The 23,823-nt window shown below is 42.5% G+C and overlaps 1 protein-coding gene across 3 annotated transcripts in view; it reads left to right on the top strand.

The window, feature by feature from the left end:
* Positions 1-16,252: 16,252 nt before the first annotated feature.
* The window catches only part of LOC112103661 (spermatogenesis-associated protein 13), a 91,075-nt gene continuing 83,504 nt past the window's right edge, over positions 16,253-23,823 (top strand). For all 3 annotated transcript variants that reach the window (XM_026653628.1, XM_026653627.1, XM_026653629.1), the window contains exon 1: positions 16,253-16,353. The gene's annotated coding sequence lies outside the window, so the exon portion shown is untranslated. The remainder of the gene's footprint in view (positions 16,354-23,823) is intronic.

Raw genomic sequence — 23,823 nt, 5'->3', positions numbered from 1 at the left:
TGCTGGGTGTTCTCCCATCCTCTGGCTGTGCCTGCACTGAGGATTTTAGGGAAATTTCCTGTTGGTCTGGCACATGGGCAGCTCCACCCGACCTTCAACAGTAGTAGTGCTAGCGTAGATCAGGCACCAGCATATTTTCCATCCTATCATCTAGGCCATGGTTTTCAACCCGAGAGGACACAATCTGTGGAAGGGGTTGAAAACAGGTCCAGTAGTGTTGTGAGCACCCTCCACTTCTTTATGTCTAGAGGGGAGTGATCCCAAAAGTATAGTGCATTGATCTGGAAACTTAGTTTTGTTTTAACATGAGGTCATGGTATGGAAAAGGTTGAGAACCACCAATATAGGTGTCACTGGCCCTTTAAGAGAAAGCAAGGTCCAATGCACCTTTGACTTGTCAGCTGCCTCCTAATTTGTTGTAAGAGAGGGCACGGCCATATAAATGGGGGAATGCCAGAGGACAGACAGTGAGAGTCAGTCAGGAAAAGAGGCAACTGTGAGCTGCTTGTTTCAGTCAGGAGAGGGCAGGTGAGAGTGCCTGGGAGTGAGAGAGTCAGGAAATCAGAAGGTGAGAGCTGCCAGAGACCCAAAGACTGGAGGAGGTCCCTGAAGGAAGCTGTAGCTGGTTCATGGAGGAAGACTGAAAACAACAAGAGGGGTTTGCTGGCCCGAGAGCCAGGGCTGGAGAGGTCTGAAGGCCAGAGAGCAACAGAGGGAGTTGCCTGCTGCTCCCTTCTAAGCTGGAGAGCCAAAGGTGAGAGCTGGAGAAGACTAAAGACGGGAGAAGCAGAGGGGGTTTCCTACAGTCTCCAGGCTGAAGAGCTGGAGCCAGAAGGCTGAGAGCCAAGGGGAGTAAGGGATGCTCTTCTCATGAAGATAAATTCCCAGCAGAGAGAGTGTGGCAGCTCCTCCTGGAAAGAGAGGGATGCAGTCCAGCTGGAAGGGCTAGGGTTGATGACCTGGTAAAAGGATGGATGAGTTCAGAAGAAGAGCCCAGGTGTGGCAGAAGTGTGTATGTGGGGCATTGAGGGACTAGATATCTTGGGATTTTAAGGACTACATGTACTGGGTGATAAATGTACTTGTTTGGGACTTTTGTTATGGACTACGTTTTTGTAATAAACCAGCCCCAAGTAGGGGCACTATAGAGGCAAGACAGCCGGACGTGGAGTTACTGGAGACTCTGAAGGAGAGAAACGGAGGTAGGAGTACCTCTTGTACCATGGCTTGCTGCAGGAGGGCACCCGTCCCAGGTTGGGTCACCCCATTACACTAGGATATATAAAACAGGCCAGAAGGGACCACCATGATCCTCTAGTCGGATGTCCTGCATAACACAGGCCATAGAACTTTCCAGAATTTATTTCTATTTGAACTAGAGCATATCTTTTAGAAAAACATCCAATCTTGATTTTAAAATGGCCAGAAATGAATACTCCACCACAACTCTTGGGAAGTTGTTCCAATTGTTAATTATCTTCACTGTTTAATGGGTGCCTTATTTCTGGTCTGAATTTGTCTAGCTTCAACTTCCAGCCATTGGAACTTGTTACACTCTTTTCTGCTAGATTGAAGACCCTATTATAACATTTTTGTGCCGCATTTAAGTGCTTGTAATCAAGTTACCCCTTAATTTTCTTTTTTGCAAAACTGAGTAGATTGAGGTCTTGAGTCTACCACTATAAGGCATGTAATCCTTTAATCATTCTTGTGACTCTTCTTTGAACCTTCTCCAATTTCTCAACATCCTTCTGGAATTGTGGACACCAGAACTGGACACAGCATTCCAGTAGCTATTGCTGCTGTAGTTGGCACTGGTGCAATTTGCCCTCTAGACAATGTCAACACTACAAAATTATGTCATCCTAACTTACATTGGCATACAGCCACCACAGTTATTAAATCGTTTGTGTGTATGCACACTTGGCTCTTGTGTCAGTGGTGCGTGTACTCACCAGGAGCACTTGCATTGTCAGTATAGGCAAACTCCTGAAGCACAGTAGCAGTTGAGATAAACAACGCAGTGTCTACACTGACACACTGCATTGACCGAATTACATTGGCTGTGACTCAACACTGCTCGGGGAGGTGGTGTTACTAAATCGGCATAGGGAAGCCCTTACATTGGCGGCAGCCAAATCTAAGTGAAGATGCTTCCACAGCTAGATTGGCTAAGGCAGCTTATGTTGACCTAACAGTGTATAGACCAGGCCCTACTCCGACTTGATATTCCCCTGTTTATACATCTAAAGATCACGTTAGTGCTTTTGGCGGTACTGTTGCACTGAGAGCTCGTGTTCAGCTGATTATCCACCATGAGCTCCAAGTCTTTTTCAGAGTCACTGCTTCCCAGGGTAGAATTCCCCATTGTGTAAGTGTGGCTTACGTTCGTTGTTCCTATATTAATACAGCTAAATGTATACTGTGACACTGCACCCCATATTCTTCATAGTGATATTATTGTAATATGATTATGACATACGTATGATGTATTTTATGCAAGATAAGTTATGTGAGATATCATTGGAAAGGTTATGATTTGCTGAATATGATTATCCTATTTGTATGCATGTATCATTTTTGTATCTGAAGTTATGAATATTGATGATATATCTTTATTTCCAATGTAGTTACACCTGTGTAACACCCACTAGACAAGTTGTTTTCATTCTAGATAGTGGGTGGAGAAGGGCCTATTCAGTGCAATGGCCCCTTAGGAAAACAATAGGCTTTAGGAAAACTTATCCCCCACCTGGGGAGCTTTCCACACTACAGACAGCCTCTGAGTAATGGCTGCTAGGACTCTACAAAGACATGTGATGAGACCACATGTCTCTAGACTCCATCTTGGGATGTCAGTGTTTTTCCACAGACCAGTCTGGGAACTAAGCTTTGAAACAAAGGTTCCCATCTTAAGCAAAAGCGATATAAGGCGGGGAATGATATCACCTGGGGTTCTTCACTGACTCTGCACTCAAGAGGACTCGTGGAAACACCTGAGGAACAAAGGCTGAACTGGGGGAAGTGCTGGACCCAGGTTAAAGGGATTTTTAGCCTGTGAATGGAACACCTGGGGATCCAAGCTGTGAGCAAGTGCAGCTTGTGCCTTAAGAATCTGAAGCCTGCTTGTATCATCACCTAGGGTGCGAATCTGCTATTCATATCCGATCTATTTAGTATATTAAGCTTAGTTTGCATTTTTTGTTTATTTGCTAGGTAATCTGCTTTGTTCTGTTTGCTATCCCTTATAATCACTTAAAATCTATCCTTTGTAGTTAATACATTTGTTTTTGCTTCACTAAACCAGTGCATGGAAATCATAATTCAGGGGGCAGAAGGCTGTTGCATATTCCTTTCCATGTTGAGGGAGGGGGAGAATTTGATGAGCGTATGCTGTACAGTTCCCTGTGCAGAGCAAGATGGTATCGTTTTAGGTTTATACTCTGGGGGGGTGCTTGCCTGAGGAGCTGGGAGGTGCTCTAGCTGAAGCCTTCCCATGCAGATGCTGGTCAGAGAGCCTGCCTGCAAGTAACTGCAGCTGGGTGTGTCCCTACCTGTAAGTATGCTGGTGAAAGTGCAGGCTGAAGCCTGCAGGGCTTACACTGTACTGCTGTGACAAGCTGCTAAGAGAGAGCTCAGGCTGGTGGGTCGAGGGGGCTCAGTGGTATCCCACTTCCAGATGGCACCCCGGAGGGAACCCATCTCACATATACAAACAGTTTTTGCTTGCACCCTAAGCAATCCAGATCACTCTGTATCCCTGTCCTGTCCACTTCATTATTTACTACTTGCCCAATATTTGTGTCATCTGCAAACTTTATCAATTATTTTGTTTTTTCTTCCGGCTCACTGATGAACATGTTAAATAGCACGGGGCCAAGAACTGATCCCTGCAGGACCCCCTAGAAACATAACTACTCAGTGATGATTCCGCATTTACAATTACTGTATGCTGTGTAATTGTATCCCCAGATATTAGAGAGAGAAGGTGCGGGGAGGTAATGTCTTTTATTGGACCAACTTCTGTTGGTGAGAGAGACAAGCTTAGTTTTGAGCCACACAGAGCTGTTCTTCAGGTCTGGGAAAGGTACTCCCAGCCACAGCAAAATGCAAGGTGGAACAGATTATTTAGCATAAGTAGTTAGCACAAATTGTAAGGGACCATTCAAGATAGAGTGGCCTATTACATCTCTGCAATCATATGACAAAAGGAGGATGTTGGAACATTACAGATTCTTGTAATAAGCAGTGTCTCTGTTCAGTACATGATTTGTAGCATCTCAGCCCGTCTCTGTCACCCAAGGTCTAACTTTTAATCCATTCCTGTTAAAATTTAATTTCACAATTTTCTCCTTAGCCAAATATTTAAAGAGCCAACCCAAATGTCTGAATTGTAGGAACAAAAAATTGAAAGATACATTTGTTTTAACTACAGTACAACTAAAAAATACAAAACCAGAAAGCAGACAGATCCTTTTACAAATACAACAATTCCTGTCATCTTTGGAGAAACGTAAGTTTTTAATAGACCCAAATTATGCCAATAAGTACAACCCTGAGAGGGCTTCCTCCATGGCTGGCCAGCTCTTCTGGCTGGTGTTACGGGGAGCGGGTCCATCACCTCAATCCCTCTCTGCCCCTTTGGAGTGGTTATTGCATATAGAGATTAGTCCTGAGCAAGCTTTGCATAAGAGCTGCAATTGTGGTGAGTCCCTGCATGGGGGCATAGGAGAAGGAAAGTTCCTTCCACTGCCCCACTCTGCACCCTCACAGAGCCAACAACAGTCTGGGATACCACGGTGTTACCCCTGAGCTTAGACAAAGTCAAAAGGGATTTTGTTTCAATCAGACTTTGGCACTGTAATATTGTTTGGGGTTTTGAGCAGTTGTCCTTTCTATTTTCATGGTGCTACCCCTGTATTTAAGAATCCGATCCTGCATGAGTACTTCCATTGTTATCAGGGCTACCTGCATGCATAAGAAAGGGTTTGCAGAACCAGGTCTTTAGATTTGTACTAGTAATATGCAAAAATCTATGCCACTGTTGTATCATTGCCCTACCATTGCTCCAAAAATCTGCCATTAAAAATATAGCCGTACTTCCAGATTATCACTAACAAGATATATTGTGTTAAGAGTTGGCTATCACACAGTAATATGCCAGTTTCAAGTGGGCATGAGTGCTAATGAAATGTAGATTTGAACAGATGGTCTGTGGAATATACGAAGAGTGTCACCTTATCTGCATGAAGATATTCTTAATGGCAAGCAATGCCAATTTAGACAGGGAAATGCATACATCATTATAAGGGATTACACATCTTGATTGCTGAAGGCATTATACCATCTAACAATCCCCGGATATCTTTTCCTTCTTTGTCTCCCTGCTGGGAAAATCGAAGGGGAAGGAAAGGTTTGCACACATTAACTACAGGCAATAACGAGCTTCTATGAATTCAGCCATTTCTTAAGTCTCCCTCACAAAAATTTAAACCACAAATTAGTCTTGTTACCCAGTGTTGCATCCATCCACATAATGACCCTACGATCCCTGAAAAGGTGCATTTTGAAGTACACTTTAAAAGGGATGCTTTCCTGGAAGAGAGAATGAAGGTATTGTCAATCAAAGCAGATCAGTCGTGGATAGAGAAAACCGTATACTGAAGAGCTTGTTGATTTTTGACACTGGGCTCTCAGAATGCTACTTGCAGGAAAATTTGATTGTTTTTGTTTGGTTTTTCTTTTTACTTCTTATCCAAGCAAAATGATTTTGAAAAAAAAAATGGGGGCAAGATTGGGGCTTTGAGCCACTGTCTGTATTTAGAAGGTGGGTTGAGGAGGCCCTGCAGATAACACCTTGTAGGATCAGCCATAAAGATCTGAAGTCTCGAGGCCCCTTCCAGTCCCCCATTTCTATGACTCTGAGTCAACAGGGAGCGTTGCCACTGGTTCAGATGGGAGCAGGAATCCCGAGTACTGGAGGCATGTTTAGGAACCTCATTTTGTATGCAGGCTGTGCTAAATAGCTGGTATGGCAGCCATAACGGACCAGTCTGCGACAAAGGCGGTGTCATGTGGGGAGGCCTGAGTGAGCACTGCCGATGGAGCGGGGTAAGGATGTAGGACACAGTGAAATTACAGAGACAGATAGGAGCATGGCCACCAGGGGCCTTAAATTTCTTGGTATGAATGGAAACTTTGCTGAAATTACAACCTGGCCGCTTAGTGTGATAGAAAACACAGCTGAGCTTCTATCCTAGCCCGGAGAAGAAAGGGTGTTAAGGCTATCTTTTAAAGTTCTCTGAGTTGCTTTTTAGAGATGCTTTAACATAGTGTAGTTAATGCTTCCTGGGGTTTATTGAGTAAATAATTATTTGGCCATTAGTTAAATTAGACCCAGATGGCAAAGGGTTACTGAGCAGAAACCAAATTATATGAAGCATTTGTTCCTTCCATTAGTAATGCACTAACTTCAAAGTGTGAGCTATTAATTAAGCAGAGAACCTTTTTGCTCAGCCCTAGATGAACACTAGAGACCTTGAGACTAAGCCAGTCCCATAAATACAGTCAAATATTTGATTTGGAAATTAAATATTGTATGGTAGAAACACACTAATTCACTCAAGTGATGGGAGACCCTTTGCAGAGTAAGGACCCTGATCCTGCAAGGAGCTCTGTGTGGGTGACCCCTGTGCAGAGTCGCTTGCAAGATTGGGGCCTAACAATTTTGTGCACAAATTAACAGACCCTTTTCTTTTTTTAAATCCAGGACACAGTATCACTAAGTGTGTTTTGTTCATTTGTTTTGAGACATGTAGTTTCATTTTAACTGCTTATGATAACACGACTGTCACGGGGTCCGCTCATCGCAGGTGGCGCCGCCTCCTTGCCATTCTGGGGATCAGCTCTTTCCGGACCTGAGGCCCTCTTCTGGTGATCGCTTCACTCATTGTCCCCTCTCACTCCAGCTTAGTCTTTGTGATGTGGTCTTCCGGCCAGGCCACCATGGTCTTCCCCTTCAGGAGTATCAAAGTCAGGCAAACCGTCCCAGGCAGTCTACTCTCCTCTGTCTGGTCTGGGCCACTTCCCCAGTGGCTGGTAGGGGAACCTAGGCCTGCCCTCTGCTGCAGGTTCCAGCTCAGGGACCCTCCAGTGATGCAGCCGAGGTCTGCGCCATCCTGAACCTGGCTGCCTTTTCCCAGAGTCTCCTACTCAGTCTGACTCCCCCACTCTGGGTTTGCCAGCGCAAACTCCCTCCTCTCAGGGAGTAACTGTGGACTAATTTCTATTCCTCCCTTCCCACAGGGAGCGACTGCAAACTACTTCCCTACAACCCCTTTCTACTGCCTGTTTCTGCACGGGTGAGCTTTCCCTAATTAGGGCTTTCCTCTCACCCTTAATTCTCCCATCTTGCAGCCTAATAGGTTAATTGGCCCCTCTGGCCTCCCTTAACCTCTTCAAGATGAGTGTGGGGAACACACCCTATCACAACTACATAACAAAGTAGTAAAGATTCTGTAGTACATTTTGTAAAAGTCAGTCTTAGGCCCAGATTTTCGGGTCCAGATGAGGTGCACTTGATGCGGGGGGTAGAAGGTGGGTAAACATCATGTTATGCAACCCTAGCAGCTTTCCAATCCTGGGGCTGACTGGGAGCAACTTCAGCCCCAGGTGCAATTTAGAGCTGCCTTCAGACTGATCTAATCTGCACCCAGCTGCCTCTAATGGATAGCAGGAATAGCTGGACTGTACAGGTGCTCTGGCCACATCCCCTTTGCTGAGGTCTGTGTCTCTTATTTTTATGTCCTCCTCTCTTATCATGACTCACCCTTGTGGACACTGGCAGTTTCATTGCTAGGGGCTTTTGAATCTTACTAGTGTAGTTGAATCTGCCATCCATGGGTGAAGTTCTGACCCTGGTGGAGTCAATCGAAGTTGTGCCATAGACTTCAGTGGGGACAGGATTTTACCCCGTGTGTTTTCATATGAGAACACAAAGTCTTTCTCCTTTGCTTTCCTATGTTCTGACATCTTTCTTTGCACTATACAAATGTTTTATGTTCCCAGGAAACACAGTTCATTTGCTTAATCAAAGTAAACAAATAGGATTCTTTGTAGCTTTCCACACACATGTATGTAACAGAAAAGATTTATTTTTTAAAGTGTTCTTTCACACGACTTTGTGTGCGTATAGCATGAAATCACAACCGTATTGGCATGTAAAAACAAGATGTCAGGGATAGAACCAACTCTTGTCAAGTGAGCTTGATCTGGCTCATTTACAACAGATGCCTGTTGTTATACTTACTGAGCGACAAGCTCATTCTTTATCTTGGGTTGTTGTCTTAATGAATTTTTTCCCCGGTAAAATTAAGGAGTAGAGACGTTCGTAGGTTAGTCATTCCAATTAGGATGTTAAATCATATTTAATTGCCTTGGATGAAATTTTGTTGCACTACGTAGATATTTCTTTGACATCCCAATGTGTTTATCTTTCATCTATCTCTGCAATTTAAATCCCCCAGTTCCTAAGATGAGAAAATAAAAAAGGCTTTTATAAATGTGTAGGAATGGCAGCTAAAGGTTGGCTGAACATGTTCACAGAAGTTCAGGCACTTAAGGGCTCATTTGTATTTTACTGCCACTGCAAACAGGGTAAGTAGATTGAAATAATTTTTGTATGTAATGCTCACAAATTTAAGGAGAGCGTTGCTGCTGCTTCTTTTTTACCACAGGGGACATGTCACTCTTTCCAAAAGATCCTCAATTTATTTATGTATCCTGCAATGCTTACCACTTTTCAGTGGTGAAGAGTGTGTCTCATTATCCTTGTCATCCCCCCCATAGATCTTTCTTACAGTAATGATTAATGTGTTTATAGTTTCTCGGCTCTTTATGGCACCTGATTTTATTTTTCATTTACAAACAAGAAAACTAAAGCTAAGAGAGCAAATGATTTGCCCAAGGGCACACAGTGATTCAGTTATAGAATACAACCTAATCCTCCTGTTCTAACTACTAGGCAACCCTATCTCTAAATAGCCTGTAATATGTAAATAGTTCAATTTGAATATCAATTCATTATCTGACCAAACAAACCAAATCCAAACCCAAGTAGTACTAGTTACTGTTGAAATAGCTAAGTGCACTAATTAATCTATTGCAATTAATATGGCAGGGTAAATAAAAATCTTGACAAAAACCGTGTTAAAATGAATTTCCTGCCTGATACTAGTAATTTGTGATCACTGAAAGGATCGATGAGGACTGTTTGGCTGCTTCAGAACACTATTAGATTGTATTAGAGAAGTTGGCATTTTTACAAATTGCCCAACTTGGACTATCATTCAGAAGTCTCCTTCTATCTTTGCCTCTTGATTCCTTGCCTCTAGGAAGGTTAAGAATTTGTAAGTGCAGTGATCGGGTCTGCTTGAGGCAAGCTAGGCTCTTATTTTGGTGCTTACATGGGAGCTCAGCTCTTCTGGAAATCTGGCCCCAAATCTTGCACCTGATCTTTCATCATTTGTATTGAATTTCTCCGATTTAGTTATAAACTCCCAGGGCAGAAGTGGGTTTTTTTCATAAAATGCTGACCTGCTCTTATCTGGCATGGTATTGAATAGATCTTCTCCTTGTATAGTGTCAGGCACTTCACCTTGCTTCCATAACCAAAATACCACTGCGTTCTACTGTTAACACTGCAGAGCCAAGGGCCTCATGTGCTGCATAAACCTTTACGTAGGGCCTGTATTCTGTGAATTTTACCATACAAGAATCTACGTGTATAGGTTTTGTATTTATGGATGTGAAATATGTATGCCCGTGTATAATGTGTGCATGAAAGGAAGAAAAAAGCAACTAATTACCATTTATTAAATTTCAATATAAAAAAACTTCATGCAACTCCTTGACTACTAATAGAACATAAGTCCGACATAGCAATACTTGTACAATCTTCATTACTGTCATGGAATCCTGCTCCAGAAACTGCAAAGCCAGCTAAACAAGGGGAGATTGAGACGTTCCTCATAAAAGGCCAGCATCTGACATCACTGTCTAAATCCAATATGCATGGGACAGTGAAATGATTGTGTAACATCTATGGAGAAGGAATTGCTCTTTCAGGGCTTTTAAATAAAGTTGCTATTTAAAAAAATCACTTAATGGTCTTTTAAAGAACATACATTTCCCCCCTTTTGTTTCAGAGAATCAAAATTGAAGGGGTGAGGAGGCAATGGAGTTCTTTATTAAATGGCAACCATAGCACTTTGAAGTCCTTTAAAGAATATTATCCTCCCTGGTCATTATGCTAGTGCCTCAATTGTACCTCTGTGATGGCAATTCTTTGGCGAAAAACAATACTCTTTTCAACAGCTATGAAACAGTGTTGTTAAAAACATAGCAGGAGTGCTTAAAACACCTTTTAAAGTTGCAGTCCTTTCTCCTTCTGTCCCCAGTAATTAGTGGATACATCTATTTGCTTTCTGTGACCCAGTGATGAATTGGTCTCCTGATGGGATCTTTGCCTTTATTACATTCCTGTTGCTATCCTAAACATTTGGAGGAAGAATTTCCCTACTTAAAAGAGCATGCTTTGTGTTGTGTGGAATTGTCGAGTTTATTTTAAGCGCTATCAATGAAACACACACACAATATGCAGAGGTAGCCTACACAGTGATATATTATTTCCATTTCTTCCCATTTTTTGCTGCGTTTACTGTAGCGAAAGACTTGTTAAGACCCACACATGGTGAATTATTATTTCATGTTTCTACATCCTCAAGTGATTTTAGTGCTAATGAAAAGTGCTGAATTGATAGCCCTGGAGAGAGAGACTCTTGTTATTCACAGAACAAGTACAGCATGGGAATCAGGAGCCAGATTTCCCCACACGGTCTTACAGATCTGTGGCAAGAAGGGACTTAACCATGTAAATGTTAGCAGGGTAATACAGTGTCCAAGCCTATATCCTTGGTTGGTCTGCTGAGACTGCTGCCAATGATGGCAATAGTAATAGTGGTTGTTGTGATGAGGACATCTGTGCCCTAGGAATTTAACCGAGACTTCTAGTGGCAATGCAGTGTGTTTGCAGCCATGTTGGTCCCAGGATATTAGAGACACGAGGTGGACTGTAGTATCTTTTATTGGCCCAACTTCTGTTGGTGAGAGCAACAAGCTTTTGAGCCACACAATCTGTTAGAGCTCTTCTTCAGGTCTGGGAAAGGTACTCTTAGGCTATGGCTACACTTGAAACTTGAAAGCGCTGCTGCGGGAGCAGTCCCGTGGTAGCGCTTTGAAGTGCGAGTGTGGTCGCGCGCCAGCGCTGGGAGAGAGCTCTCCCAGCGCTGCAGGTACTCCACCTCCACGAGGGGGGTAGTAGCTGACGGTGGGGGGGGGGCGGCTCCCAAACACTGACGAAAAAAAAAAAAAAAAGCCCAGACTGGATGGAATGCCGCCCCTTAGCACGGGCCGCCCCAGGCCCGTGCTTCCTCCACTGGTGCCTGGAGCCAGCCCTGCAAGTCGGCTGGCACTGACCAGGTTTTTCTTTGCTGTGTAGACATACCCTGTGTGACTTGAAAGCTTGTCTCTCACTCACCAACAGAAGTTGGTCCAATAAAAGATATTACCTCACTTACCTTGTGTAACTAGTGCAGTGGTTTTCAGTCAGTGGTCTGCGAACCACTGGGGGTCCGCAGACTATGTATAGGATTTCCAAAGGGGTCCACTCCTCCATTCGAAATTTTTTAGGGGTCTGCAAATGAAGAAAGGTTGAAAACTACTGACCTAGTGGCAATGACATTGTGAGAAATCTCAGATACTTTGGAGTATTCCAGCTACCATGAACTTTACAGCTGTTGAACTGTGCACAGGGACTAGGGCTAATCTACACTGGCAACGTTAAAGCGCTGTCACGGCAGCGCTTCAACATGGCAGTGTAGTCGTGGCAGAGCGCTGGGAGAGAGCTCTCCCAGTGCTCTTTAAAAAACCCACCTCCACGAGGGGCATAGCTACTAGCACTGGTGCACTGTCTACACTGGTGCTTTACAGCGCTGAAACTTGCTGTGCTCAGGGGTATGGTTTTTTTCACACCGCTGAGCGAGAAAGTTGCAGCGCTGTAAAGTGCCAGTGTAGACAAGCCCCTAGTTTTACAGCCCTAGAATGCACTGAAATCATTCAAAGAACTTTCCTATTCCTGCTGGAGAAATTAGGCCAGGTCCACACTACAGGCCTATATCGGTACAACTATGTTGCTCAGGGGTGTGAAAAATGCACACCCCTGAGCGACGCAGTTGTAACGACCTAACCCCCAGGTAGATATGCGCTACTTTACCATGTAGGTGTTAGCAGGGTAATCTAGTGTCCGGGCCTGTACCCTTCACTGGTCTGCTGAGACCGCTGCCAAGGATGGCAACAGTACTAGAGATTGTGGTGATGAGGACATCTGTGCCCTAGGAATTGAACTGAGGCTTCCATAGCTACCGCCTCTTGGGGAGGTGGATTCTCCCGTCGGCGTCTTCACTAAAGTGCGATAGTGTTGAACATGAAGACAAGCCCTTAGTCTTGAAATGTCAAACAGTTCTAAGGATCCTCACCTTTACCTTCTTCTGTCCATATTTTCTAGGGGTACGTCTACACTACGAGATTAATTCGAATTTAGATAATTCGAATTTGGGAAACAGATTGTATAAATTCGATTGTGCGCGGCCACACTACCCCATTAATTTTAACCACATTAATTCGGTGGTGTGCGGCCACACTACCCCTAATTCGAATTAACAAAATCGATTTTGGTGCTACTCCGCTCGTCGGGGTGGAGTACAGAAATCGATTTTAAGTGCCCTTTAATTCGAAGTAACTGGCTCCGTTGTGTGGACGGGTTAAGGATTAATTCGGATTAACGCAGCTAAATCCGAATTAAAGTCGTAGTGTAGACCAGGCCTAGGTATCCTTTTCATGACTTGCAGGATAACAAGGGCATTTACCTGTCTTAAGTGGAGCCATTGAGAACCAGAGAGAGTGTTCTGTTATCCTGCAGGAAAGTAAGTTCTCACAGCTTTTTCAGAGCATGACACTGCAGGTAAAGATTGAATTAGCACATCATTGAGTTTGTGATACTTCTGGCCTGATATGCAGAGGTGCTGGAAGTCCACAATTCCCAGTGAACTCAGATTAAAGATGCTCAGTACTATGGTGATGTGAATCTGAACGGAACAGAATAGAACAGGAATTGCAGCATCTCTGAAAATCAGACCATTCCAGTCCAGCTGACTGACACCTTGACAAGTATTAGAACTGGTCATGCTGAATGATTGATTAATTGGCCTGCTGTAGGCTCTTTTGGACTTGTTTGGCTGCTTCTGTTTTAGGTAACTATGGGATATATGAAAGAACCATAGTGAACAAATAAAATTCATTTTCAACAAATTAGTTCTTTTAACAAGTTTGCTCTGTCACAGTTGTCTGTTCTGGGTTATGTTCCAAACAAATGGAGAGACTCCCTTCCCCTTAGTTCGCCTATGTTGACTCAGTTTTAAATGAGTCATTGCTGCTGCCTTTTGGCTCTAACTTGAGAGGGACTGAGCTGTCCAATCAGAATAAATCACGAGAATGGAGCCATGCATTTTCAGCAGAAAGGTAAGAGTTTTGCCACTGACTTGCTCTAGGATCTTGAACAAGTCACTAAAGCCAAAATATTCAAAATTGGCCACTCATTTTAGGTGCCTCAAATGTTGGTATCTTAGGGTCTGAGGTTGGCAACCCAGAAAATGAAACATCCGAAAGTAGAGGCCACTTTTGAAAATTTGGGCTTTAATCTATATGTGCCTCACTTTCCCCATCTGTATAATTGGTATAATAAGGCCTTAACTCACATGTCAGTTGTAAGGCCTAATTTCATTAATGTCTGTAAAGTGCTTTAAGATCCTGAGCTGACAGGTGTAATAGAAATGCAAAATATTATTTTCTATTATACAGTACATTGAGGGGAAAGACAATCAAGATTATTCTGCTTACTGAGGTGTTAACTACAATTCTGCTGTAAATCTGCCCAGGAAAACAGGCATTCTGCAGCTTTAAAACTTCGGAATGTCTTCTACACCAGCGCTTGATTTTCTAAGCCTCGTATTAAGACAAGAAATCTCCAAGAAATTTGTCAGACAAGTTTCTTTGTGGGTTTGAATGCTGATTTTATTTTATTTTTGGCCTTCTGATTCTGGCTCCTGCTTCCCTTCCTCATACCTGTGAAGGACTGTAACCAGGTCAGGGCCAGTGGGGAAGCCGCCCAGGGCGCAAAGCTGCTGGGGGTGGAGAAATAGAGCAAAAAAATGATGAAAAAACTGGTAAGGGGCTCAAATATGTTTGCTTGCCCCAGGTACTAAAATGCCTAGTTACACTTTGTACCTGTGACCTGCCTGGGAATTGACCTTTTACTTTACAGTTGAACCTAAATTTCAGTTTCTCGTGAAGTGCCAAACCACAGAACAAAGTCTGCTGCGTCACCACAGCATCATCTCAAATATACATTTACATGGCAGCACAGGAAATGAGGACTCTGGTGACTGATTTGAGGCTAAGGAAAATGTAGTTACTTTTTGGCTGTCCTTTAACGATATAACAACTTTTACATCAGATGGAGCCCTGTAATACGGGACTTACGCAAAGCTCAGTAAAGTCAAAGGGCTGGTCCACACTAACCCCCCAGTTCGAACTAAGATACGCAACTTCAGCTACGTGAATAACGTAGCTGAAGTCGAAGTACCTTAGTTCGAACTACAAGGTACTTACCGCGGGTCCACACGCGGCAGGCAGGTTCCCCCATCGACTCCGCGTACTCCTCTCGCGGAGCAGGAGTACCGGCGTCGACGGCGAGCACTTCCGGGATCGATTTATCGCGTCTTGTCTAGACGCGATAAATCGATCCCAGAAGATCGATTGCTTACCGCCGAACCTGGAGGTAAGTATAGACATACCCAAAGGAAATACTCCCATTGACTTCAGTGGACTTTGGATCTGATTCATAGCCACCCCCCCACCCCGTTAGGAAGCTTCTGCTGCCCCTGCCTCTACAGATAAATGGCCAAATTGTACTTCTCCTACCCCAGTGAAGCCACATAGGCAATTGTAAATTTGCTTCTAGCACTGAAGAGCATGAAGTAGTGGAGCTCTTGCCTGTCTGTAATGCAAATTGCCCAAAGCATGGCCACTTCCCTGAGGCCATGTCTACACTACAGTATTATGTCGACCTAACTTACGTCGACACTCAGCCACAGCAGTGATTAAATCGCCTGTGTGTGCGCTCGCAGGAGCGCTTGTATCAATTGTATTGTCAGTGCGTAGCATTGTAGGATGGCTCCTGAAAGTCAATAACAGGCTTCTACAGCTAGGTTCATGCAAGGCAGCTTGTGTCCATCTAACCCTGTAGTGTAGACCAGGCCTGAGAGGTGCCTGTCTATCTTACATCTTGATATAGTGCTATCCCTATGGTTTCTGAAAGCTGCTCTACCCACTCATTCCCCCTCCGATAGTGTTTTGCACCCTTCAGAGTTATAGTTAAGCCCCAAACTTTTATTTTTGCCTGTTTCACTTTCACTCACCTACTACAGTAATTAATCTTGTTGCACACAGTCATTATTTTTGCAGGTGCAAATAGTAGAAATAAATGGTATGGTCTATCTTTAATGCTTGTTCCTATTTAAATTCTATGCAGATGGCTGTTTGGCCTGTGTTCCTCTTGGTTTGCTATTTTGTCGACGTTGTCAAATGCAATTTACGCATGATGAACTCCGATCCATTGTAAACATCTCATAACCTGCACAATATTTAACTAGACGTCTGTGGTTATTAGCTTCTTATATTGCATTGTTCTTCCTCCACGTACTAATTTTATATTTGACACAATAAGCCAGTCCCTAAACTCTTGCTTCAGTATGAGCAAATGAACATGAATGTTTTAAACAAAGGAGCCTTTAATGAAACACCAGTATAAGTTATGCTGATTTCTTCTGTTGCTTCAGTTTTGTAAGTATATGTTTAACTTGGTGATTTCACACACTGGTTGGAACCATTCGTTATATATTAACTTAGAGCTCGATCCGAAAAGGTACTGAGTGTTCCTGTGAAGTGCCAAGTGGCTTTCACACCCAGTGGGAGTGGAACACACTCAGCACCATGCAGGACTGGCCCTTAATACCCAGGCAACAGCAGGCACTTTAAACCAAGCAGATTTTCTGTGCTCTAGTGTGAGACAAGGTTCATATGGTAGTTGTGTAATATTTTCATGCAATGGATTTTCATGCACTTACATTAAATCTCATCTAAAAGAATCAATGGCTGTTGGAAGACTTAAAAATAGAGGTATGTGGATTGGTACTTAATTACGTTTAGTGTTTGTTATGTTCTCAGTTGTTCTAATTAGGTGCTGAAGAATTTTAAAGAAAATCCTGTATCTTGTGTTACTAGAACCGATCTGTGTCCAGAATCAGAATATTAGATTGAGACAAATGTTTTCACTCTTTAGTGTCTTTAGCTTCTATGTGACTTCCACCACTGTAGAAAAGTGTTTTTTATGGTTGTAGATGATCTGAGTAATTTATCTAAATAGAATATCTGTATATTACATGTTATTGCATCTGTATATTGTACAGCTTTGAAGTCTTTTGCACATAGATGGCTAAAGCTGATTCAGTAGACACTTAAATCGGAGCTTAGGGGACTGGTTTGTTAGGAACTATCCATGCCAGCAGTTCCCAAGTCCTGAAACATTTTTTCAAGGTCAGTTCTGGAAAAGTGTTTTCAGTAATATGGTTGTGCCAATTGTTGTGGACTCTCCGGGCCTCATCCAGCTCAGTGGGAGTCCTGTTATTTGTTTCAGTAGGAGTTGGAGTAGGCCTTGTATGCAGAGTCATATCCTGGTCGACTGGAAGTCAGTGGGAGTTTTGCTATGGACTCCAGTAAGATCAGGCTTCAGCCCATTAACTTATTCTTAAATGTGCACTACCACAGCAGAAATTTTAAAAGGTCAAAAGTATGAGACAGCACTTAGGAAACAGATCAGCTGCTTACATTTTAGGAAAACAAGTAAATAATCAGCGGTTCAAGCCCTGCCCCAATTGACGTTGATGTCAAAATTCAGATTTACTTTAATGAGACCAGGATTTGGCACAATATGTGCAAACTAGAGTGTTTATTCTTCCTCCTTCTCTGGAATTTATATAACTTTTCCAGAGAAACTGGTCTAGACTGCTGTGTTGTTTATAACCGAAGAGAGTTGTATACAAATAGAATTCTCTCTCTTCACTAGTAAATGGCACTTGCCATCATTAAGAAAGTGTGGAGAAAATAGTTGACTTTTGTTCTGGATTCACTTGCTACTAGTGCTAATTAGAAGCTGAAAACAACAACATAATTTTGCATGCAGACTTGCACTTCAAGTCTGTCAGAGGAGAGTGCCTGCAGCATTGTTGGACTGTCAGAATTGAAATGGACATGACTATAAGGGAGGAACAATGGCTGTTTTAGGGATTGTAGGATGAGCCCTAGTTTAGTTTTGATAAATAATTCTATGTGATAATACCTGTGTCTTCTCGAAGTAAACCACCCGACTGTTGGAGACTATTTTGGCCCCAATCCTGAAAACACCTACATATGTGAATAGTCCCATGTGACTGCATAAGTAACTTTATGCATGTGAGTGAACGGGACTAGTCATGTGCGTAACATTACTCAGACATGTAAGTGTTTGCAGGATCAAGGCTTTAATGATTAATTTGAACTGAAATCAGTACAGATATAAGTATGCTACACTCAAGCAAGTTGCTGAATGGCCAGTTTGCTGGGATGAGGCAGTCAAGTTTGCCAGGTGTTTCTTGTGAGTAAACAAAAGTGAAAAAGAAGTAAGTGAGAAAAAGAGGTGGAGTAGGAGACAGTCATAAATTAACGAGAGGCACCTGTGTACCTAAGGTACAATTCGCTAATCTAGCAACTAGCATTTTTCATGTGTAGGAAGTTAAAATGACTAGGTTGCCCCTTAAAAGGAAAATGGAAATATAAGTGGAAGTTTATGTAAACAGGGTGGACTCTCCATAACAAAGAAGCATTTATCAAATACTTTCACTGTAAAATGCAGGCACCATTAGATTCCATGGCAGGAAATTGTAGCAATTAGACATCATTCTCCCTGGGAAGATAATTTTCCTATTTGTGTCAATGAGTTTGTTCTTACATACTAATATTATTTTTATTAATATTAACAAAATGTAAACTGTTTAATACTGTGAGACTTAACCCACTGAAAACTCTTGATTTGATTCTCCTTTCACTTAACACCAGTTTAAATCTGGAATTAATTTGTTTTTATTTTTAGAACCCAAATTTTCCCAGTTGTGCTCACATCTACACCTAAAAATATTCTCAAATGTGACTATTTTTACAAGCACAAATTTAGGATCTTTCATGCACTGTTCTTTGTTAAGTGTTTAAAATTCAAAGTACAGAACATTGTGCATAGAATGTTATGGGATTAGTGTATTTATTGGCTGCAACATAAACGATTTAAACTAAAGTATTGATCTGACCATGAAAAACACTGCATACCAAATATATAAATAAATAACGGCCCAGTGAATTCCAAAAGGCTTTTAAACTAATTAATATATTTTCTTGATTTGGCTCGGTTAGGATAATATCAGTCAGCTGAGATAGCTGGTTATGGTGGTGCACTTTTTTACTCTTCTGTTTGTAATATTTTACTCTTTCACAGGAAAAGCAGCATGAAAAGATTATTTCCTACAGATCTTTAAGATGTTCAGAATTAAAACTTTCACATAAGTTTTGTCTAGCTCGGATAATTACCCGTTGCTGACAGTGGATGTCAGCAGTGGGTCAGGGGAACAGGTGCTAAACATGGTCTAATCAGAAGTGTAGAACAAGAAAACCATGGATAAAACAGATTTAAAGTGAGTTGATTTTAATACACTGTTAAAGGTTTGGCTGAACCAATTGCTGGTCCCGTTGTCAGCAATGGGTATTTTTCCTAGTGTAGATAAGGCTATAGATATTTTTTTTAACCACTTTAAGAAGAATTTATTCCAGGCAATATGTTTACTGAGTGATTTTTATAAACAGTGATTTTAGAGGTATATAGAAATAATGTATGTACATATATGGGCATATGCATTATGGAGGCCTTTGGGATTGTATATAAAGCAGAATTAGAATCCCTCTGTTTAATGACTGATTTTAATATTTGGCACAAAAACTCTTCATGGAATTGTATTTTCCATGTAATTTTTAAATGAAAGTATTTTCTCACTTTTGCAGAGGCAATATTTTAAAATACTCCCTGATTGAACTTTTGCCCTGATCATTTTGCATTTCTTTGGGTTCCTCTCACTAAACAACCACTATCTGTACAAACACCAAACACACATATTCCAATAATATCTCAGGCACAGGCCACTTCTGACATTTAAAAACTAAATACACAGAGAGAATTATTCCCCTTACTCATAATAACCTGTTTGAGCTACGCCAAGATTAGACAATGGAATTTTTTATGCCCATCAGCCATTTCCATTTTCCAGCACTGCCAGCCTGCCCCGGTTTACCATACTATCCTCACAGAGACCAGGGGGAGCTAGGAAGGCAGGCTGAACAGCAGGGAGCATGAGGATGGGCTGTGGAGGAAAGAGATGGGGACCTAGGGGTCCATGGCGTAACATGTGGTGGAGTGAAACACCACACACAGATAGGGTGACCAGATGTCCCGATTGTATAGGGACAGTCGCAATATTGGGGCTTTGTTTTTTATAGGTGCCTATTACTCCCCACCCCGTCCTGATTTTTCACACTTGCTGCCTCGTCACCCTACACACAGAGCACAGAATGTGTTCTAGAAATGTCACAGCAGGCAGGGGGCTGGAGCATTCCTATGCTTTGCTATTCCCTAGATGTCACAAGTCCCATGGTACAAGTTAGAGCAATCAGTAACCCCAGGCTAGGAGTGTCACAAACTGCCTCCCTTGTTATTTGCTCTAGAATTGGGGCTCAAACCTCTGCCTCAGTTTTTAACAGACAGGCAGCCAAATTCACGGGGGTGTGGGAGGGGAGGTCGGTGCTGAAGTCATTTCAGTTACATTTTTTGACCTGAGATTTGACAAGGTCTTTTAAAAGGGATAAAGTCACTGACAAAAATAGAACTGTCCATTTTGTTATTTGGAATCTTTATGCAAAGACAGGACTTATTGAAGTAAATTAACTACTGTTGTAAGGAAACTTGCAATCTTACGGTTCAGACTGATACCATGATTATAGAAGACACAAATTAGTCAAGTTCAGAAACTCCAGCATCAAAATAAATCAGGCAGAAAGGTCTTCCAACAGCCACCTTAGCCTGAACTCTTTCTGGAAAACTAGCATTCTTGCTTTGGTTCTTGTCACAGGTGCACAAGGGCAGTAGATTATTTTTATTCATATATAGGCTTTTGTATGGCACTCATCACTATGGTATCTGAGCACCTCACAATCATTAATAGATTTGTCCTCACAATGCCCATTTGAGGTAGGGAAGTATTATTACGCCCACTTCTTTACAGATGAGGAATTCAGACAGAGAAAGAGTGAGAGCTCAAGGTCGCACAGAAATAGAACGCAGAACTCCCGTGTCCCAGCCCAGTGCTTCAAACACAACACTATCTGCTCTGTCTGAGATGTGAATTTTCCTTTTTTTAAAGACTTTGGCATTGTTTTCAATACTGGTGAAATTCTGAACATTTGACCTCTACTTTTATTTCCAATTGGTTCATTCTTGACAGCAACTGGAATAACTGAGTTCATTCGAAGTCCAAGGACACTAAGAAAAGGACGCTGTAGATAGACCTTGTGTTTTTTTTGTTTTTTTTTTTTTAAATCAAAGGGCCTATTTGCTCTGTGGGAGAGGAAGGTTGAGCTTGGCAGGGAGACACAGAGACATTGAGAGTATTACATTTATGGCATCATTTCCCTCCTTTCTGAGGGGGGCTCTTCAGTGGTCAGGATCTGCAGCTGTGCAGAGGCAGGCTAGGGCCTTAGAGGGGGCACCACAGACCCCAGAAACTCATGTTTGTGGGTAAATTAGTGCTGTCCCTGTCAGCATTAACATACTGGTGGTCCCCAGCACAGTTTGGAAACCAGGTCCACTAGTCCAAGTGGGGACCAACTGTAGTGCAGAAGTACAAGGCCTCTGGACAGATGGGCCATCTGCAGAGCTCAGGGGATCTGTGAGTTTAGGAAGTGGAACCCTTAGCTACTTCAATAAGAGGTCAAACTCAGGCCCAATGGAACAATTCTAGGGAAATTCTGTGAGTCTAAATTTGCTGAGTTTCCTTCCTCCTCCCCCACCCCCCACCCCCAGTAATAACCCAACTAGTGGAATAATTTGATCCTCAGCAATACTTTGACCCTCAGCAAGTTTGCAGATTACACTAAACTGGGGGGAGAGGAAGATATGCTGGAGGGTAGGGATAGGGTCCAGAGTGACCTAGACAAATTGGAGGATTGGGCCAAAAGAAATCTGATGAGGTTCAACAAGGACAAGTGCAGAGTCCTGCACTTAGGATGGAATGATCCCATGCACCGCTACAGGCTGGGGACCGACTGGCTAAGCGGCAGTTCTGCTGAAAAGGACCTGTGGACAAGAAGCTGGATATGAGTCAACAGTGTGCCCTTGTTGCCAAGAAGGCTAATGGCATATTGGGCTGCATTAGTAGGAGCATTGCCAGCAGATCGAGGGAAGTGATTAATCCCCTCTATTCGGCACTTGTGAGGCCACATTTGGAGTATTGCGTCCAGTGTTGGCCCCTCCAATACAAAAAGGATGTGGACAAATTGGAGAGAGTCCAGTGGAGGGCAACAACAATGATTAGGGGGCTGGGGCACTTGACTTACGAGGAGAGGCTGAGAGAACTGGGCTTATTTAGTCTGCAGAAGAGAAGAGTGAGGGGGGATTTGATAGCAGCCTTCAACTACCTGAAGGGGGGTTCCAAAGCTCAGTAGTGGCAGATGACAGAACAAGAAGCAATGGTCTCAAGTTGCAGTGTGGGAGGTCTAGCTTACATATTAGGAAAAACTATTTCACTAGCAGGGTGGAATGGGTTACCTAGGGAGGTGGTGGAATCTCCATCCTTAGAGGTTTTTACGACTCGGCTTGACAAAGCTCTGGCTGGGATGATTTAGTTGGGGTTGGTTCTGTGTTGAGCAGGTGGTTTGGACTAGATGACCTCCTAAGGTCTCTTCCAACCCTAATCTTCTATGATTCTATGACCCTAACTAATTAGACAGTGGCTGCTACTGAAGGGAAATGAAGTAATTTTAAATTTTTAGCTTTCGGGCTATTAGTCTTACTGGTGCCAATTCAGCCTTCATATAGAAGTCACTGGGAGTTGTGACTGTCTGAGGAAAGAATTGGGCACCCTATGTATAACAGGAGTTGATATCAACCCTGTGCATAGCTTGCATGAAATGAGCTACTTGTAGCTTCAATTAATCTGAGATTTTTATTACTGACTTTTGTCAGTTAAAATGATGTATACAGTGATCCAATGCAAAGGAAGCCAGCCATTTATTTAGCTGCCAAAATATGAAGGGATGCTGAATTTTAATCACCCAAGTTTGAAAATTTTGCCATTGATTTTAGTATTATTAAAGAAGAAGATGGTTATTAAGCAAGAGGAGATAGCACTGTGATGGATACCAAATAAAGGCTTGTAATAATAACAACAGTAAAACAACTAAGGCTACGATTTTGGCATGGAAATTTTTAGTAAATTTCACGGCAGAGGTGCAGAGAAAAAAGCAATATGTCACAGAAAGGTCACCAGATGATCCTCCCGGAGCCCTAGAGGGAGGACCTCATGACCAGCCCAATCCCCATTGAACCCTCAGGAGCCCTCAATACCACTAACCCGATCCTCCTGGAGTCCCTGCCTTCTCCCCAAGGGCCTCCTTACCTTACCCTCCCGACTGACAATCCGCTGGTTTAAAATGTGAAGGGGGCAATGGCCCTTTGGCCCCCTTGTCTCTGGCGCAAGTGGAGGCAGCCCTGGGCCCTCCCCATCCCCAGGACAGGAGGCTCCACTGCAGAGCGGGCTCATCATGTATTTTATTCAAATTCACGATTACTGGGAACACTATGGCTTCCATGCCAAAACTGTAGCCTTAATAATAACAGGCTCATAGTTAAAGTTGTCAGCCACATTGCATTCTTAGCACATGTATCATCATTTAATGGGAAATTATCCCAAAATTATATTGACATTTTCGTAACCTATGAAAATTGCTGGAGCTTTTCATTGTTGTACCCCTATTTTAATGTATTGTTTCTATAACTTTCCCGTTACAAGATTTTGTGATCAAGCAGTTTACTTGAAACTAAAAGGAAAATAACTTCAAAAAAATCAAAGATGTGGCAGCTATATGACAAACCAGAGGTAGAATTAGCAAGAGGAAGACTTTTTTTATTGGAATATAGATAGAAACATGAGAGAGATCATAGCTGAATCTTTTGGTACAGTAGACATGCCCACAGATGTTAATTTCAGCTTACACTATGCAATAATAAAGGCAATACAGTAGAACCTCAGTTACGAACACCTTGGGAATGGAGGTTGTTCGTAACTCTGAAATGTTTGTAACTCTGAACAAAATGATATGGTGGTTCTTTCAAAAGTTTACAACTGAACATTGACTTATTACAGCTTTGAAACTTTACTATGCAGAAGAAAAATGCTGCTTTCCCTTTATTTTTTTAGTAGTTTATGTTTAACACTCTACTGTACTGTTTTTTTTTTT

Source organism: Terrapene carolina, unplaced genomic scaffold (assembly GCF_002925995.2).
Source record: "Terrapene carolina triunguis isolate 2854851 unplaced genomic scaffold, T_m_triunguis-2.0 Scaffold141, whole genome shotgun sequence".
Taxonomy (NCBI): Eukaryota; Metazoa; Chordata; order Testudines; family Emydidae; genus Terrapene; species Terrapene triunguis.
The sequence above is the reverse complement of the archived record's forward strand: the minus strand, read 5'-3'. Positions and strand labels throughout refer to the sequence as shown.